The 18,098-nt window shown below is 49.4% G+C and overlaps 1 protein-coding gene across 3 annotated transcripts in view; it reads left to right on the top strand.

The window, feature by feature from the left end:
• Positions 1-11,939: 11,939 nt before the first annotated feature.
• SLC38A9 (solute carrier family 38 member 9) overlaps positions 11,940-18,098 on the top strand; it is a 1,177,634-nt gene continuing 1,171,475 nt past the window's right edge. The window contains exon 1 of one of the 3 annotated variants that reach the window (XM_069627285.1): positions 11,940-12,093. The gene's annotated coding sequence lies outside the window, so the exon portion shown is untranslated. Of the gene's footprint in view, positions 12,162-18,098 lie in introns of all 3 variants that reach the window. The other 2 variants (XM_069627284.1, XM_069627286.1) reach the window with 2 other exon arrangements.

Below are 18,098 nucleotides of genomic sequence, written 5' to 3'. Positions count from 1 at the left end.
GGCTGGGGGCAGAGGGGCAGTGTTGCTGCCTGTAGCAGGGCTCCTGCCCTGGTCCTGAATGGGGCTGAGGGGCAGACAGGAAGGGGCCTTAGTCGGAGTGGGCCTTGGAAGAGGTGGGTCGGCTTCCGCCTCCGGCTTGCCTCGTTTCCTAAGGCCGTGCGGCGAGGTGGTTGCTAAGCAACCAAGATATACAAAAGCTCCTCCTGGATGGTGGCGGCCATTTTATGTGCGGCAACGTTGTTGCAGCGTTGTGGCTCTTGGTTCGAGGTCAGTGGGTGCTCGTAGGAGGTCGCCTGGCCACTTGGGGGCATGCCGTGAAGATATGCCTCAATGTGGTAGTGGCATCAAGCAGGCACCTTGCGGCATCAATCAACGGGTATCATACGGGCAAGCTGCTCTGGCAGCGTCGCTCCTTGGCTGGGGGCAGAGTGTTGCTCCTGCCCTGGTCCTGAATGGGGCTGAGGGGCAGACAGGAAGGGGCCTTAGTCGGAGTGGGCCTTGGGAGAGGTGGGCCGGCTTCCGCCTCTGGCTTGCCTCGTTTCCTAAGGCCGTGCGGTGAGGTGGTCGCTAGGCAACCAAGATATACAAAAGCTCCTCCTGGATGGCGGTGGCCATTTTAGGTGCGGCAACGTTGTTGCAGTGTTGCGGCTCTTGGGTCGAGGGCAGTGGGTGCTCGTAGGAGGTCGCCTGGCCACTTGGGGGCATGCCGTGAAGATATGCCTCAATGTGGTAGTGGCATCAAGCAGGCACCTTGCGGCATCAATCAACGGGTAGCATACGGGCAAGCTGCTCTGGCAGCGTCGTTCCTTGGCTGGGGGCAGAGTGTTGCTCCTGCCCTGGTCCTGAATGGGGCTGAGGGGCAGACAGGAAGGGGCCTTAGGCGGAATGGGCCTTGGGAGAGGTGGGCTGGCTTCCGCCTCCGGCTTGCCTCGTTTCCTAAGGCCGTGCGGCGAGGTGGTTGCTAGGCAACCAAGAAATACAAAAGCTCCTCCTGGATGGCGGCGGCCATTTTAGGTGCGGCAACGTTGTTCTGTTCCTGAATGGGGCTGAGGGGCAGACATATTTTGGTTAGCAGAATACGCATATGACAACTCCATTCACACCAGTAAGCCCATTCTACATAGTGTACGGTCGACATCCACGGACATCCGTTTTTGACCCACTTGAATCATTAGAAATGCCCGTTATAATGACCTTACACAAAACCATCACCCAGGTTTTTAAGGAAGCAGCAGAGCATCTTGCCAGAGCCAAAGAGAAACAGAAGCAGTTTGCGGATCGACACCGAAGTGAAGCTCCCAGCTAGCAAGTCGGAGACAAGGTTTGGTTAGCATCCAAAAACATCCCCCTGAAAGGACCACAGGCGTTCCGTCCCAAATATCTAGGACCCTACACTATCAAGGCTGTGATCAACCCTGTGGCCATGAAATTAGAATTACCGGCCCACATGCGGATCCACTCAGTGTTTCATGTCTCCCTCCTAAAACCATTGAGACCAGGTATGCGGATCGATACTCCACCGGATCCCGAAACAGTTGAAGGAGAACCAGAATACGAAGACTCTAAGATAGTCCGGTCTAAGTTATACTACCTTATAGACTGGAAAGGTTATGGACCCCAAGATCGGACCTGGGAACCCAGCAAGCATGTCCACGCTCCATGATTAATCAGGCAGTTCCACCGCAATAACCCCACTAAACCAGGGCCAGGGGGGAACCACCCATGAGAGGGGCCTTGAGGGGGAGTGCTGTCATGACCACAGGCCCCAGAACACAAAAACCATACCATCTAGTGACGGAGGCAATGGGTCACTTGACTCACTTATGTCCATTTGAGACCTATAAACACAGGGGCCCTGGCTAGACTCATATAGGGATGTGAGCATGAACACTTTTTTTCAGTGCAGGAGTGCTTTTACTTTATTTCAGTGCAGGAGTGCTTTTATTTTACAAGACCTTTCCAGGAGCTGAAAACCTTTATTTCAGAGAACATCCTCATGTGCTGACTCATCGGGTGTGGCTCCCTAGGCCCTGTCTTCGTGTGCTGACTCATCAGGTGTGGCAGGGTGTGGACGGCAGGCTTAACCTGGTGGCCGTGGCTTCAGAAGCTCAGCTATATAAGCTGCTCCATCCTTAAGACCGGTGCTTCACATTACTGTGCACTCGCGTGCAACGTGACGCTCACTGCCACTTGGACCAGTTTACTTACCTTTGAAACCGGGTGTTCTCCTGCATCCTCACCTCCAGGAAACCGGTGCTTCATTGCTTAATCTGCAGACTCATCTCCTGACATCCAGTGATCTGCATTGGTCATTCTACTCACCCAACAGCCAGGTGCACTCTGGTGAGTGCCTATTTACCCCCCCCCACTACACAGTCTACTCACCCAACAGCCAGGTGCACTCTGGTGAGTGCCTATTTGCCCCCTACCCCCACTACACAGAGGTCATGCATTGGTCATTCTACTCACCCAACAGCCAGGTGCGCTCTCCGCTGTGATGTGCCATGTACTCTGGCAACGTTGAGTTCCTCAAGACCGTGCGCAACAATGGGTGATGAGGTGTTCAGCAACACAGACCATCTGCACATTGAGGGAGTGGAATTGTTTGCAGTTTCGATACACTGCCTCAATGGCATGTCTTGCCACCAGCTCCACATGGGTGCAATCAAATGCACTGATGCAATTGAGCATGCCTGCCAGGGCATGGAAGGCCACTTTGGTCGCATTAACCTGGGCATGGGTTCAGGGTAGGGGTATGTGGTCTGCCACATGGCGCAGCATTGCACCCAAGACCTGGAACAGGACCCTTGAGAAACAGGGTTTTGACAGCCTGTGCTGCTCACCCGCAGTGTGTTGGTATGTGCCGGTTGCCAGGAAGTGCAGTACAAACACTACCTTCAGCAAGGGGGTGGGATTGCAGTCCGTATATTTATCAAGCTGCTGATGTCATGAATGAGGGTGACAATTGATGTAATGGTCTCCCTGTGAAGCCGGTACAGGGTGTGGATTTGGCTTGGGGTCAGGTTTTAGGGAGTGACCCTGATGCAGGGTATTGGGTGCTACCTGCTGGCCATTGATGTTATGCATGGTGTAACGCTCACCTGATTCCCTCGGAGGCGCGGGTCTTGACTGGGCGGTGAAACCGTCTTCAGCGTTAGGCGTAGGATTCGTTTGGCTCCCGGATTAGGCCCCTTCTTCACTGAAAATTTGACCCGAAGGGTGAGGTGTCTGCAAGTAGAAAATCTAGGTATTAGTGGCTGGAAGGTTGGGAGAAGTTCCAAGCCCCTCTCTCCCTGTCTCCCTGTGGTACTGGGTTGTAGTCGCGCTCACCTTAAATAGGTGAATGCCGGGCTCTCCATCCTGCGTCTTTTGCAAGGGCGCTGGGTCCAGTTACTTCACTGGATTCGAGTTCAGCCTCTTGATTGCAGAGGGTGATTTGAGAGCGATGCCGCCGTTTGCTGCACGAGCGTGACTTGTAAGTATTAAAGTTCTTTTTAGATTGCTCTCTTTTAATGTCTATGTCTTTTTCCTTTTCAGTTGCTGCCGGTGCCAAAGAAGATGCCCTCCCAGTTCGTGGCAATGAACGAAGCAAGAAGATGGAGAATAGGATGGCACGTAAGAAGAAAGGCTGCTCTAGGGCTGTAGAATGCACCTTAATGTCTCTTTTTGTCTTTACAGGTGATGGAATGCGGCGCGAGCAGAGTTGGGGCGAGCGTAATGCAGGTAAGTCGTTTTGCAACTAAGCGTTAGTAACCAATGTTCTTTGTCTTTGCAGGCCCGATGCCGGACGAGAAATGCAGAAAAAAAACGCCTTGGATGCTGCCGATGGATCGGGTAAGTTGAAGCGCCAACCTTGCTTTTGCCTAACCTGTGCCTTTTGTTTTTGCAGGAGTTGCTGAAGACTGCAGATTGGTTCCAGCAGGTAATTTTCTTATTCACAGGATCCGGAGCTGAAGATTCCCTGGAGCTAATTTTCTTATTCACAGGATCCGGAGCTGAAGATTCCCTGGAGCTGACACGGTGAGCGTCCTGCTGCAGATGCAGAATAACGCGAAGCACGTTGCACCAATCGGGTGTGGTTTAAATAGCCCACAGGAGTGCTTAGGTGTCTCCTTCCACAGCCTCGCCCAGGAAAAAAGAGTTCCTGCTTCCAGAAGGGTTCCAGCATCAATGATCCAGGGAGTGGTGCCTGCCCCACCCAGAAGAAAAAATAGTCCCTGCCAGAAGAGAATGAAACATCATTGTGCTGGTAAGTAAGCAGCATGGTCTGCTGCTGGTAGGTCCACCCAAGCACTTTCACACTTGTTATGAGCCCGGCGCTTCCTGTGCCGGGACTGGTCCATTTTATGAGCCTGGCACCACCGGTGCCAGGACAGGGTCCAAAAGGTCCCCATTGGGACTGGCTGGCGCCGATGGTATATGTTATGAGCCTGCTTCCAAGGGTGTTGGGTTGGTCCTGACTCCTTGGAAGCAGTGGTCATGACAGCACCCCCCCTTAAGGCCCCTCCCAAATTCGTCTTCCCCGGGGGTTTCGGTTTATCAGGAAAAGTTCGATGAAACTTCTTAACCAGACGGGGTGCATGAACATGTTCCGACGGTTCCCAAGATCTTTCCTGAGGGCCATAACCTTTCCAGTCAATCAGATAGTATAGTTTTGATTTGGAAATCTTGGAGTCTAGGATGTCTTGTATTTCGAATTCCAGTTCTCCGTCCACAAGAATAGGGTCTGGAGATTTCGTCAAACGGGTTCCAGGTTGCATGGGCTTCAGTAGAGAAACGTGGAAAACTGGATGTATTTTCATATGGGCAGGTAGACCCAATTTAACTGCCACTGGATTTATTATGGCAGTGATTGGGTAAGGTCCCAGGTATCGTGGATTGAAAGTATGCGGTCCTTTGAGAGGTAAATGTTTGGTTGATAGCCAGACTTGATCTCCCACAAGATATTGAGGGGCCTCCTTTCGACGTAGGTCTGCACATTTCTTGTATTGTTCCTTGGCTCGCTTAAGGTGAGACGTGGCCTCTTTAAAGGCTTGAGTGATTGTAGAATGCAGATGATCTACAGCTGGGGTCCCAAGAGTCTGAGGTGGATCAAGATTTGAGGTGCGGGGGTGGCTTCCATATAAAAGAAAAAAAGGAGTCTTTCCGGTTCCAGCATGGACTGAATTATTATAAGCGTACTCCGCAATCCAGAGAATGTCTTTCCAAGTACTCTCCGATTGTTGTAACATGCAGCGCAAATATTGTTCCAGGGTTTGGTTGGTCCTCTCGGTCTGCCCGTCGGTCTGGGGATGATGGCTGGTTGAAAGCCTTACATCAATTTGGGCTAGGCGACAGTGGGAAATAAATTGACTTCCTCTGTCTGAGATTAAAACTGAAGGAAAGCCGTGCAACCGAACGATGTTTTCGAGGAACTCTCAGGCCAGAATTGAAGCTGTGGGTAACCCTTTTAATGGGATAAAATGAGCCATTTTGGAGAATAGGTCCACAATTACTAAAATTGTATTAAATCCGGAGCATGGTGGTAAATCCGTGATGAAGTCCATGGAGAGAGTATGCCACGGGTGTGGAGGAATGTCTAGGGGTTGTAAGAGGCCTGCTGGTTTCTCCTTCTGGCTTTTGCTTTGGGCGCACACACCACAGGAATTTATGAAATCCTTAATGTCCTTTCTCCAAGACGGCCACCAAAAATGTCTTTTTATCTTTTCTGACGTTTTGGCAATACCTGGATGTCCTTCCATTAAGGAGTCATGGTAACATGAGATCACCTGTTTTTGTAAGTCGGTACAAGGTAGATATAACCTTCCTCGAAAGTATAGTAAGTTCTTATCCGTAGTGAAGTCTTTTCCCTTGAGTTGCCAGTCTTGCACCTCTGCTGGAGTCAGAAGTTTTTTAACTGTAACTTCAATATCTTCAATGGATTGTGCATTAACCAAACCCAGGATTCTCTGTTCCGGAATTATGGGCACGGGTTCAGGATTGGTCGTGAGTTCATCTACTCCAATTCGGGAGAGGGCATCAGCTTTACCATTCTTGTTGCCAGGTCGGTAGGTTATCACAAAGTCGAATTCGGCGAAAAATAGTGCCCAGCGAAGTTGTCTAGAGGATTGAGCTTTGGCTGATTTAAGGTACTGTAAATTACGATGATCCGTAATGACGGTGACTGTGTGTCGGGCTCAAAGGAGATAATGCCGCCAGGCTTTAAAGGCGGACTTAATAGCCAAAAGTTCCTTATCTGTAATGGTATAGTTGATTTCGGGAGCCGAAAATTTGCGGGACCAAAATGCCACTGGCTGTAACTGGTTTGTCTCTGGGTCCCTTTGCAAAAGCACTGCTCCCATTGCGAGACTGGAAGCATCGGTCTCAACGATGTAGGGGAGTTCCGGACGAGGATGTTTTAAAACCGGAGCCGAGGTGAATTTTGTTTTTAGTTCTTGAAAGGCTTGTTCAGCCTCTGTCGACCACTCGAAACGTTTATTTTTTCTAAGGAGGGCTGTAATGGGTTGGACTACTCGAGAGAAATCTGGAATGAACCTACGATAAAAGTTGGCGAAGCCCAACATGCTTTGAACACCTTTCACAGACGTTGGTGAGGGCCACTTAATGATAGCGTCCACTTTCCTTGAGTCCATGTGGACTCCATTAGGTGACAAAATAAATCCTAAAAATTCGACCTCAGTGACATGAAAAACGCATTTCTCCAGCTTTGCAAAAAGTCTGTGTTTACGGAGCCTCTCCAGTACTGCTGTGACATGTTTTCGATGTTCCGCCTCAGAGGACGAGTAGACCAGAATGTCATCTATATAGACAACTACACACACGTCAATGAGCTCTCTGAGGACGTCATTCATAAAATACTGAAAGGCAGCCGGTGTGTTGCATAATCATACTCGAACAGTCCATATTTAGTACGAAAGGCCGTCTTCCATTCATCGCCCTCTTTTATTCGCACCAAATGGTAAGCTCCTCTGAGGTCCAGCTTTGTGTAGATACAGGCACTTTTAACTTGGTCAAGAAGTTCAGGGATCAATGGTAACGGATACCTGTTCTTAATCGTAATCTGGTTTAGGGCACGATAATCTATACATGTTCTTAGGTCTCCCTCTTTTTTTGGAACGAAGAACAGAGCTGAGGAGGCTGGGGACTTCGAAGGATGGATAAATCCATTAGCCAGGTACTGGTCCAAATACTGCCTCAGGTGAAGATTTTCAGGTTCTGTGAGGGCATAAATTCGACTGCACGGAGGAGTGGATCCCAGAATCAAGTCTATCTGGCAGTCGTAGGATCTGTGAGGAGGCAGAGAATTAGCTTGATCTTTCTGAAAGACATCTTGAAATTCCCGGTATTCTGGAGGCAGTTGAGGGTTCTCAAAAGTAGTTGCTGCCAGCTTAGTAAGGGGCTGAGGATAACAGGTAGGAGTGCATTCTGGAAACCGGATTGTCTTTGCTCGCCAATCAATTTGAGGATTGTGCTTCTCCAACCAAGGGATTCCCAGGATAACTTGAAACTGCGGAGCCTTGATCACGTCAAACACAATCTTCTCTTGATGTCCATCTTGGCTTATCAATGTCACTTCCATGGTGGTGTGAGTTACTGGTCCGGAAGCTATTTCCGTACCATCCACGGTGGTGATGACGTCTTTCACCGTCTTAGGACAAAGAGATAGATTCATCCTGGCGGCCAATTCACAGTCCACGTAATTGCCGATTGCGCCACTATCAATGTATGCTTTAAGGGCATGCATACGATTAGGTTGTTCTGGACTCACGAGGACCATGGGCATGATGAAATGCGAGGTCAAAGAACTGGTTTTAACGCTCGGCAAGCGGACCTCTACACTTGTCGGGCGAGGTCGTTTTCCGACTCAGAACCTTCGGCACCTTTATCAGAAGCTCCTACTATCTTCTTCCTTGGTTTCACTGGGCAATCTCGAAGGAAGTGTCCCGAGTTTCCGCAATAAAGGCACAATTGCAATTGTCTTCTTCTTTCCCTTTCCTTTTGGGTTAGAGGTCCTTTCACAACTCCAATCTGCATAGGTTCCACGGTATCATTTCCTTTAGCTGAACTCTGTGGTCTAGAAAAAACTCGAGTTTCAAATCTGGAACGATCGGCCTTCCGATTCTGTATTCTATGATCCAATTGAACCACCAGGTCGATGTATTCGGAACAATCTTGTGGAGGATTCACCACCTGAGCCAGAACGTCTTTAAGTTCTCCACGCAGTCCTCTGTAGAAAAGGGTGATTCTCTTGTCCTCAGGCCATCCGGTTTCAACCACTAATCTGTTGAACGATGCAATGTAGGCCAGAAGATCTTGATTGCCCTGTCGTAGTGAAAGAAGTTCATTGTCCAGGGCCTGTCCCTGCGAATGTCTTGCAAACAATTTTTCCATACTAGCTTGGAAATCCTGGAAGTTATGAAGAACAGGATCATCTCGAGTCACTAAAGGAATAGACCAATTCGCGGCGCTGCCACTAAGATATGAGAGCACGAAGGCCACCTTAGCCTGGTCCGTTGGGAAAGCGGCGGGTCTGCATAAAAAATGCAAGCGACACTGATTGATGAACACAGCAAATCTTTTCGGATCACCTGAAAAGCGCTCGGGCGGAGCCAAAGGTACATTTCCTGGTAGGTTAATGTGCACCGGATTGGTAGAAGTCGTTGGAGCATGACTCCCACTAGGAGTAGGCAGAGGAGTTTGTCCCGCTTGGGCTTGCAGTAATTGTCTAGCCAAGTCGTCTGTTCCTTCCTTAGAGACCACTAACTCCCTCCTTAAGGCATTCGTTTCCTGGCGTGCTGCGTGTACTTCTGCCCTCAACTCCCCAAGTAACTGGGCCAATTGGTCTGTGTCTGAAGTTTCCATTGCGCCTGGGCGGGAAATATGTGGTAAGGCTTCGCGTTCTGTAACGCTCACCTGATTCCCTCGGAGGCGCGGGTCTTGACTGGGCGGTGAAACCGTCATCAGCGTTAGGCGTAGGATTCGTTTGGCTCCTGGATTAGGCCCCTTCTTCTCTGAAAATTTGACCCGAAGGGTGAGGTGTCTGCAAGTAGAAAATCTAGGTATTAGTGGCTGGAAGGTTGGGAGAAGTTCCAAGCCCCTCTCTCCCTCTCTCCCCGTGGTACTGGGTTGTAGTCGCGCTCACCTTAAATAGGTGAATGCTGGGCTTTCCATCCTGCGTCTTGTGCAGGGGCGCTGGGTCCAGTTACTTCACTGGATTCGAGTTCAGCCTCTTGATTGCAGAGGGTGATTTGAGAGCGATGCCGCCGTTTGCTGCACGAGCGTGACTTGTAAGTATTAAAGTTCTTTTTAGATTGCTCTCTTTTAATGTCTGTCTTTTTCCTTTTCAGTTGCTGCCGGTGCCAAAGAAGATGCCCTCCCAGTTCGTGGCAATGAACGAAGCAAGAAGATGGAGAATAGGATGGCACGTAAGAAGAAAGGCTGCTCTAGGGCTGTAGAATGCACCTTAATGTCTCTTTTTGTCTTTACAGGTGATGGAATGCGGCGCGAGCAGAGTTGGGGCGAGCGTAACGCAGGTAAGTCGTTTTGCAACTAAGCGTTAGTAACCAATGTTCTTTGTCTTTGCAGGCCCGATGCCGGACGAGAAATGCAGAAAAAAAACGCCTTGGATGCTGCCGATGGATCGGGTAAGTTGAAGCGCCAACCTTGCTTTTGCCTAACCTGTGCCTTTTGTTTTTGCAGGAGTTGCTGAAGACTGCAGATTGGTTCCAGCAGGTAATTTTCTTATTCACAGGATCCGGAGCTGAAGATTCCCTGGAGCTGACACGGTGAGCGTCCTGCTGCAGATGCAGAATAACGCGAAGCACGTTGCACCAATCGGTGTGGTTTAAATAGCCCACAGGAGTGCTTAGGTGTCTCCTTCCACAGCCTCACCCAGGAAAAAAAGAGTTCCTGCTTCCAGAAGGGTTCCAGCATCAATGATCCAGGGAGTGGTGCCTGCCCCACCCAGAAGAAAAAGTAGTCCCTGCCAGAAGAGAATGAAACATCATTCTGCTGGTAAGTAAGCAGCATGGTCTGCTGCAGGTAGGTCCACCCAAGCACTTTCACACTTGTTATGAGCCCGGCGCTTCCTGTGCCGGGACTGGTCCATTTTATGAGCCTGGCACCACTGGTGCCAGGACAGGGTCCAAAAGGTCCCCATTGGGACTGGCTGGCGCCGATGGTATATGTTATGAGCCTGCTTCCAAGGGTGTTGGGTTGGTCCTGACTCCTTGGAAGCAGTGGTCATGACACATGGTCAACTGGTTCCTCATTCGCCTCCTGTGCCTCCACCACCTCTTCTGCCTCTCTGCTGCTTCATCCTCAATCCTTCCTTGCAGGTTCCCCAGCCCAATTGCTGCTATAGCGATTGCCAGCATGGTTGTGTTGGGAGGTGGGTTGGGTGTGAGTGTGGTCCTTTTGCATATTCCCAGTGGTCAATGGTGTGCAGCCGGGCTGATTTTGGACAACTGTGGCCTGTTGCCAGGAAGTGCAGTACCGACACTACCTTCAGAAAGGGGCGGATTGCAGTCCATATATTTATCAGGCTGCTGATGTCATGAATGAGGGTGACAATTGATGTAATGGTCTCCCTGTCAAGCCGGTACAGGGTGTGCATTTGGCTTGGGATCAGGTTTCAGGGCGTGGCCCTTGATTCAGGGTATTGGTGGCTACTTCTGGGGTGCTACCTGCCGGCCATTGATGTTATGCATGGTCAGCTGGTTCATCATTCGCTTCCCAGTGGTCAATGATGTGCAGCTGGGCTGATTATGGACACCTGTGGCCTGTTGCTGCTCACCTGGCACTGTTTTAACACCTGGTCTGCGGTGCTGTTATTACAGGCGCGGTATTCATGGTGCCACCGGCATTTTTATGGCAGTGTTTCCGTGTGACGGTACTCTGAATGTGCCCGTACTAACGCTGTGCAGGTAATTCAGGCACGTCCGGCGACTCATGTCGAAGTTTACAGTCACGGTGCTGCCGGATGCGGTGGTGCTGTGGGTGTCACTTTGTGGTAACGGTGTATCCACATTTGAAACTCTGAATGTGATGGTCCAGAAAACAGTGCCAGTACGGTGCTACCAGCACCGCTTTTTCCGGAACGGCATACTTGTAATGAGGCCCACTGTTAGACACGTCACAGGCTGAAGTGAATAAATGGTGTCACGAGCGGGCAAGAGTGGGGACCAAGCAACCTCTCCCAATGTCTGTGTTTTCGACTGGAGTTTTCGTATGGTAGCATCAGCACTCCCCTGAGCATACATGTCAACCCTCCCAATTTAGGCGTGAGACTCCAGATTCTTCAATTAAAAATATTGACATTTTTTACTTTCTCCCACCTTAAATAATTAAATCCCCAATGCAATCCTATGGCAAAATTCCTATCTCACGATCTCTGCGGCAAATTCTCCCTACGCAACAGGGACGGACATAACAAGAAGGTAGGTGAAAGAAAGTCATTAATGCACACGTGTCACTATAAATACGGCCTTTAAAATGCTGAATAGCGCGTTTTGGGACGTGAAACTGCAATTATTTATTAAATTAAATTCACTTGTATTAAGATGTTGTTGGACTAAGAAGCTAACTTCAGCCTGCGAATAAGACAGCGGCAGAATAAGAGTCGAAATTCAGCATCATGCACTGAAGCCACTGCCCTATCCCAGCAAACAATGGTTTCTTAACTGTCTGCAAAGGAAACCCTGGACAAACAGCAAGATAAGCATTTTACGAGTATGATTCACAAAGCCTTAGTCAGCATTTAATGCCACAGGAAGGAGGGAAATTGACTTGTTTTGCAGAAGCGAGGGCTCGCACCAGAGTGAGGGATTCAAACATTTTTCTACACATATGCGATAAAGCAGCTACCGGGCGACCACAGGTTCAACCACGTGGCGCGTTGCTCTCTGGGAACTGTGGTGCTAATTTCTGACAAAGCTGCTTGTCTAACCTCGAGGACAGGTTGTGCAAAAACTACATTTCCTGGAGCGTCGCAAATAGCTTGCTTCCCAGTGTGCTGTGGTGTCTTCCTGTTTTTTTGCCCTGAAAAGGGAGGATGCAGTGTTTCAGCAGGATTTTGCCAGCGGTTCGCAGCAGGTGAGGGTCGTAGTTGGTGTGTTTTTGGGCATATTGGTGCAGCGACGCAAGCCTCTGCTTGGTGAAATGTATGTTGTTGTTTTCTGTCTTCAAAGGGGTTAGTGTACTTCAATATGCATTAGCTGAGATCTTTGTTGGGGGGATTGGAAGTTTTGGGTAATGTCATGCAGCTGTACTGTGATAGATATTATATTTTGAGGATCCGAAAAACAGAACCGCGCCGAATTAGCTAATAATATTGTAGTAATGTATGGGTGTTCGTAAAAGATTATGGCAGGAGGCAGCCATGGGAGTTTAAGACGATGTCAACAACACCCGAAACATGGCATGTGAAAGTAACAAAAATCCGACATGTGCATTGGCTCCATGTTGACGCCGCCCTGGTGTTGAAACCTGACATTCTTAAGTGTATATTAACGTGTTTTGGTTTAGTCTGTTTCCTTCTTTTCTGGCAATGCCAGCCTCAAATAGAACTATACATAAACGTAAATCGAAATGGTCGATCCAGAGCCACAGATTATATGAAGCAACAATCCCTGTAAATTACGTTGTTCCTACACAACCAGCTAAGAACAAGCATTGGACATGCCAACAGTTTGGTCTTTGGTGTAGGCATGGGTAAGCCACTTGCCATGCCAAGTGCCAACCATTACACCATGCCTAATATTTATATACAAGCCAAAACTGTTGAACGAGCCAATGCTTTTTGTTTTATAGGACTTAAGTGAAGGACGCACAGCACTTAGAAATTGAGTGGCTGAAGGCAGACATGGCCAATTAAGTCATTAACTCTCAGAAGACAACTTTGAAAAAACAACGGCAGGCACTTACAGTGCAAAGTTTGATGATCAGGCTTGGTTCAAGTAAGCTCAAAGAGCTTCCATCAGAAGGCATTTTGGGCGGGGAGGGGCAGGAACTGGCTTATATGATATGATATGGGATTTATAACGTGCCTATACACAAGTGTTTCAAGGCGCAATGAGGCAAGGGAGGGGGAACAGAGGGAAGACCGAGACAACGATCTTACTTGGCCAGGTGACATTGAGATTGTTCAAGTGCAGGGGAGGGGGAAATGGCGAGGGGAAAGGGGGAGGGGCAGTGCATAACATAGGATAAACAGTAAAATAAAACAATAAATAGGAAGTGTGGCCAGCTGGTGGCAAGTTCATGGGTAACTGCAGACATCAGGTGTCGACTGCTGGTAGGAGGCTTTAGTGATACAGAAACAGCCCACGAGTGCAAGGGTCACCAGTGCATAGCTCTCAACCATTTATGTCGCAAAGGCGGGTGAAAACACCCGATTTTATTTTTGGCGGGTGAGGCCCATTGAAACGAATGGGTGTGAAGTTGGCTTGGCGGGTGAGTCAGCTGTTTACAAGGCAGGTGACACCCGCCAAAAGCGTGTGAGTTGAGAGCTATGCCAGTGGGGCAGTGCAGGTGTGCAACTGGTGGAGAGGAGACCTGGTCCTGAGAACAGAGGGTAGCCAGGATACCAGTGCAGTATCTGTTTCGGCCAGGAGTTCAGCAGGGGAGAGGAGGAGAGAGAGCAGAAGCAAAGAGGAAGGTCTTGAGGTGCCTTCGGAACCAGAGATGGTTCTCCTCACGTTTCAGAGAGGCAGGGAGGCTGTTGTAGAGGGAGGCCTCAGCTGAGGAAAGAGATCTACCACCAGGTAGTTGCTGAGAGAGTTGAAGGTATTGAGGCCCTAGGCCCAGAAGGCCTTGTGAACAATGCAGAGGGTTTTGAACTTAATGCTCGCAACCACTGGGAGCCAGTGCAGAGATTTCAGTCCTGGAGAGATATGATCCCTGGGCTTGAGGCCAAGGACAAGTCTTACAGTCCTATTTTGGATGAGTTGCAGAGGGCAGAGAGTAGAGGCAGGCAGATTTAGAAAGGGGCTGTTGCAGTGGTCCAGCCTAGAGAGAACCAGATCTCTGGAGACAGTGAGCTTCTGGGGGAAGGAGAGGAAAGGAAGACTACCTCTGAGGAGGTGCAGCTGGTAGTCTGACTTCTTAAAGACGTCTGAGATGTGAAAAGAGAAGGAGTGTGGAGTCGAAAATAACCCTGAGGTTTTTAGCCTCACAGGTGGGAGCAGGAGGAGGGCTAAGAGCGGCCGGCCAGACAGTGTCTGGAAAGGGGGGAGCAGGTATGCCGATGAGGAGAATCTCAGTCTTACTGGCATTAAGGCAGAGATAATTGGTGGCACACCACTCCAGGATAGCAGACAGACAGTCCGAGATGATGGAAGGAGAAGAGAGAGCCTGAAAATGAGCCAAGTGTCATCCGCATAGCACTGAAAGTTGGGGCACAGAGTGGCAATGCGGTGGGCAAGAAGTGCCAGGTATTGGTTGAACAGCCAGGGAGAGAGGTTAAACCTCTCGGGAACACCACAGGTAGAGATAGAGGTAGAGGCGAGGAAGGACCCAAGTTGGACCTGCGAGGGTCGATCAGAGAGGAAAGTCAGCTAAGCCAGGGCCTGATGGATACCTGGGTTATCACAGAGACGGTTGAGCAAGATGGTATGGCTGACCGTGTCAAAGGCAGAAGAGAGTAAGATGAGTACACAGGGGGTGTTGGAATCGAGGTTGGAAAGCAGGTCTTCACAGATGTCAGAGTAGTTTCCGTGCTTCTGGCAGCTCTGAACCCAGACTGATGGTCATGGAGACAACCAAGATTAAGCTGGGAGATGGCCAGCATTTCCAGGGGTTTGCCCAGAAAAGGAGTGATGGAGACTGGGCAATAGTTAGCTGGGCAGGACGGGTCGGCCGAGGGTTTCTTAAGAAGAGGGTTCACAAGGGAGAGCTTCAGGGGGGAAGGGAAGACTCCAGTGGCGAAGGAGTGGTCGCAGAAGTCAGCTAGAGCAGGAGCCAGGTGTCAATGTGGTGCTTGATGGTTTTCGAGGAACAGGGGTGAACCTGTTTTGACAAGACTTTCATAGATCGGACTTGTCTCGAAACCCCGTCTGGGGAGAACAGGGCAAAGGCAGAGAAGGAGGGAGGAGAGGTGGCCGAACAAGGGCCAGAGGAAGGGCAAAGAGTCGAGGCAGAGGAAGAGAGAGAGAGGACAGGATGTCCTGGGTTTTAGAGATGAAATGAGAAGCCAGAGCCGTGCAGAGGGCCTCGGAGGGGACAGGAGAGGAAAAGACTGCAGCAGGATTGGCCAGCTCCTTGCAGATTGAGTTTGGCTGAGTTGTTAGATGCCACAGAGACGCGGGCTTGGATGAGGGCTCTCTTCTTGGTGCGGACAGAGAGCCGGTATTGCCTTTGGAGCAGGCGGCAGGCCAGTTTATCAGAGGACGTACCGGAAGAACACCATTTCCTCTCGGCCACCCTGCACTTGCGTTTAAGGGTGTCGAGGTCTGAGTCGTACCAAGAGTTGCACTTGGCTTTGGGCTTCAAGTGGATCCTCATGACGGCAAGAACATCAAGATTATCGGATATAGCACAGTGAAGCATAGAAAGGGCTGTGTCAGGGTATGAGTCAGCCAAAGGAGGAGGATGGGGTGAAAAAGTGTCGGCGAAAGCCTCAACTGACACACGCTTAAGGGGTAGGATAACCGAGAATGTATGCGGCAGTGCTGGAGTTGGCTTGGCCTGGGGGGTTGAGAGAGTGAGCTGGGATGAAAGGAGAAAGTGATCGCTCCAGGAGAGGAGTGGTGAGAGGGATAGAAAGGGGAAGGTCTGTAGAGATCAGAACATCCAGAGTGAGGCCAGGGTGGGAATGGCCACAGGGATTAGCATGTCCATGGGCAGTCGATGGGAAAACGCCTATAAGCCTTGTGTACCTCCTCATAGGCCATTTCTCCCCACAGTACTTTAATACAATAGTTGTGGAAAGCACCTCTTAGGTGACCTTTCTATAGGGTAATCCACCATATCGTCTAGTGCATCACAAACCTCCGCCCAATAGTCCCGCAATCGTGTGCATGACCAGAAGATATGAAAGGTGTCAGTATTTTCACAGCTACATCTAGGGCATAGGCCTTCTGTTGTGGCATATATTCGTTTCAGTTTGGCAGGAGTGTAATGCAGCTTGTGGACTATCTTAAAGTGGATCAGTTTGTACCTAGCATTGAACGATATGTGTTTGGTTAGTATTAGTGATCGGTTGTCCCAGGTCCAGCTCCCATTGTTTTTTGGCACTGTGTCACTGGTGGACGGGTTTGAATGATGGTCTTGTATAATGTGGATGCTGATATCTTCCCTTTCCCGGCTGCAAACATATATCCTAAAGCCAGGTTTATTGTTGGCTCTGATGGAAATTCGATCCATAGCTTTGCGATGGCAGACCTCAACTGCATATAATGTAACTTATGTTTTGGCATGTCTCCTACAATGTCTTTGAGAGCTTCCCGTGTCACGAAGCGTTTATCTCGGAACGGTTGTCCCCATTGCATAATTCCTCTAGCACCCCAGTGTGTCGATGCTTCTTTGTCCCGAGCGGGAGCTATATAATGGGCGCCCCGGATTGGTATGCTTGGGTGATATAGTGTATCTGTGCCATTTATGTCGGCTATTTTAGCCCAGGCTGTAGTTGTGACCTGTGTGGGATTAATGGTGTTGTAGCATTTAGGCGTGACGTCGCTAGGGCGTGGAGTAGTGTGGCCGATTTCGGTATTGGGGGGTTCGTTCCTTGGGAGCGAGGAAATCTGCCGCCCATTGTGCTGCGGAGTGTGCCTGCGCTGCTAGATGGTAGATTTCAAAATCTGGTGCTGTTAAGCCTCCCTGCGGGTATTGGTCAGTGAAAACCCTCCATCTGAGTGTCGAGTGTCCGCCCTATACCAATGATGTGCACGTGCCCCCTATTTTTGAGAATAGTGCCCTACCTGGCCACACTGGTACGGTGCTAAATAAATAAGAGTTTGGGAAGGATTATAATTTTTACAAGGGTGATTTTCCTTAGCATGGATATTTGTAGGGTGCTCCAGCGTGTCATCTTGACGCATAAGGCGTCTGCTAGGGCGTTATAATTCAATTCACGGGAGAGTTGCGCTGTCTCTGCTACGTTTACCCCCAAATATTTCATATGTACCGGACTCAAAGTAGGCCATGAAGGTCAGACGGTTTGAGAGTAGCCTCGGTGAGTGGGAAGATTTCTGATTTGGCATGGTTCAGTTTTCGGCCCGAGTACTCGCCAAACGTTCTTACCACAGGAAGGATTTTACTGAGGGCACGTTCAGGGTTTTTTAAATATAGTAGGATGTCGTCAGCGTACAGCGTGATAATCTCAAGCTTACCCTCCAGTAGTATTCCATATTTGCCGTATCGAACCCTGAGCATGGCAGCCAGGGTTCTATCACTAAAGTGAATACTAGGGGGGACAGCCTTGACGGGTGCCCCCTAATAATTCCAATAGGTCTGATAATGTACCTTTCATACTTATCCTAGCATAGGGTTGTGTATAAAGAACCTTGACCCATTTAATAAAGTTAGGGCCGAACCCATAATTTCGCAGGACCCTAAATAAGAGGGGCCAATATAGCGTATCAAAGGCTTTCTACATATCTAAAGAGACTGCAACTGCTTTAGTTTTTCAGGAATTGCTGTTAGAATCTTGTGGCAGCACCTAATATTTGTTGCTGTGGATCTGCCCGTTATGAATCCCGCTTGGTCCTCATGGACCATATAAGGCATCAGAGGGGTTAGTCGTGTGGCTAGAATCTTAGCAAAAATCTTAGCGTCCATGTTTATTAATGACAGTGGCCTGTCCTATCACTCTGGCACACTGTGCAAACATGTTGATCTTAACCCCACTTGTTAAGATGGCACCTAAAATGCCAGATATCATGTCAATTCTTAATGGCTTCTCCATGCATTTTAGCCATATTGCTGCATCTCGAATTTAGGTGCTCACCTTTCTGCATTTTAGCCAAACTGCCTCTTATTTGAACCTAGTGGTTCCCATTTGTTTTAGCCATATTGCTGCATCTCGAATTTAGGTGCTCACCTTTCTGCATTTTAGCCAAACTGCCTCTTATTTGAACCTAGTGGTTCCCATGTGTTTTAGC

Source organism: Ambystoma mexicanum, chromosome 6p (genome assembly GCF_040938575.1).
Source record: "Ambystoma mexicanum isolate Mex_15411 chromosome 6p, UKY_AmexF1_1, whole genome shotgun sequence".
Lineage (NCBI taxonomy): Eukaryota > Metazoa > Chordata > Amphibia > Caudata > Ambystomatidae > Ambystoma > Ambystoma mexicanum.
Note: the sequence above shows the minus strand (reverse complement) of the source record. Positions and strands in the feature narration are given on the sequence as shown.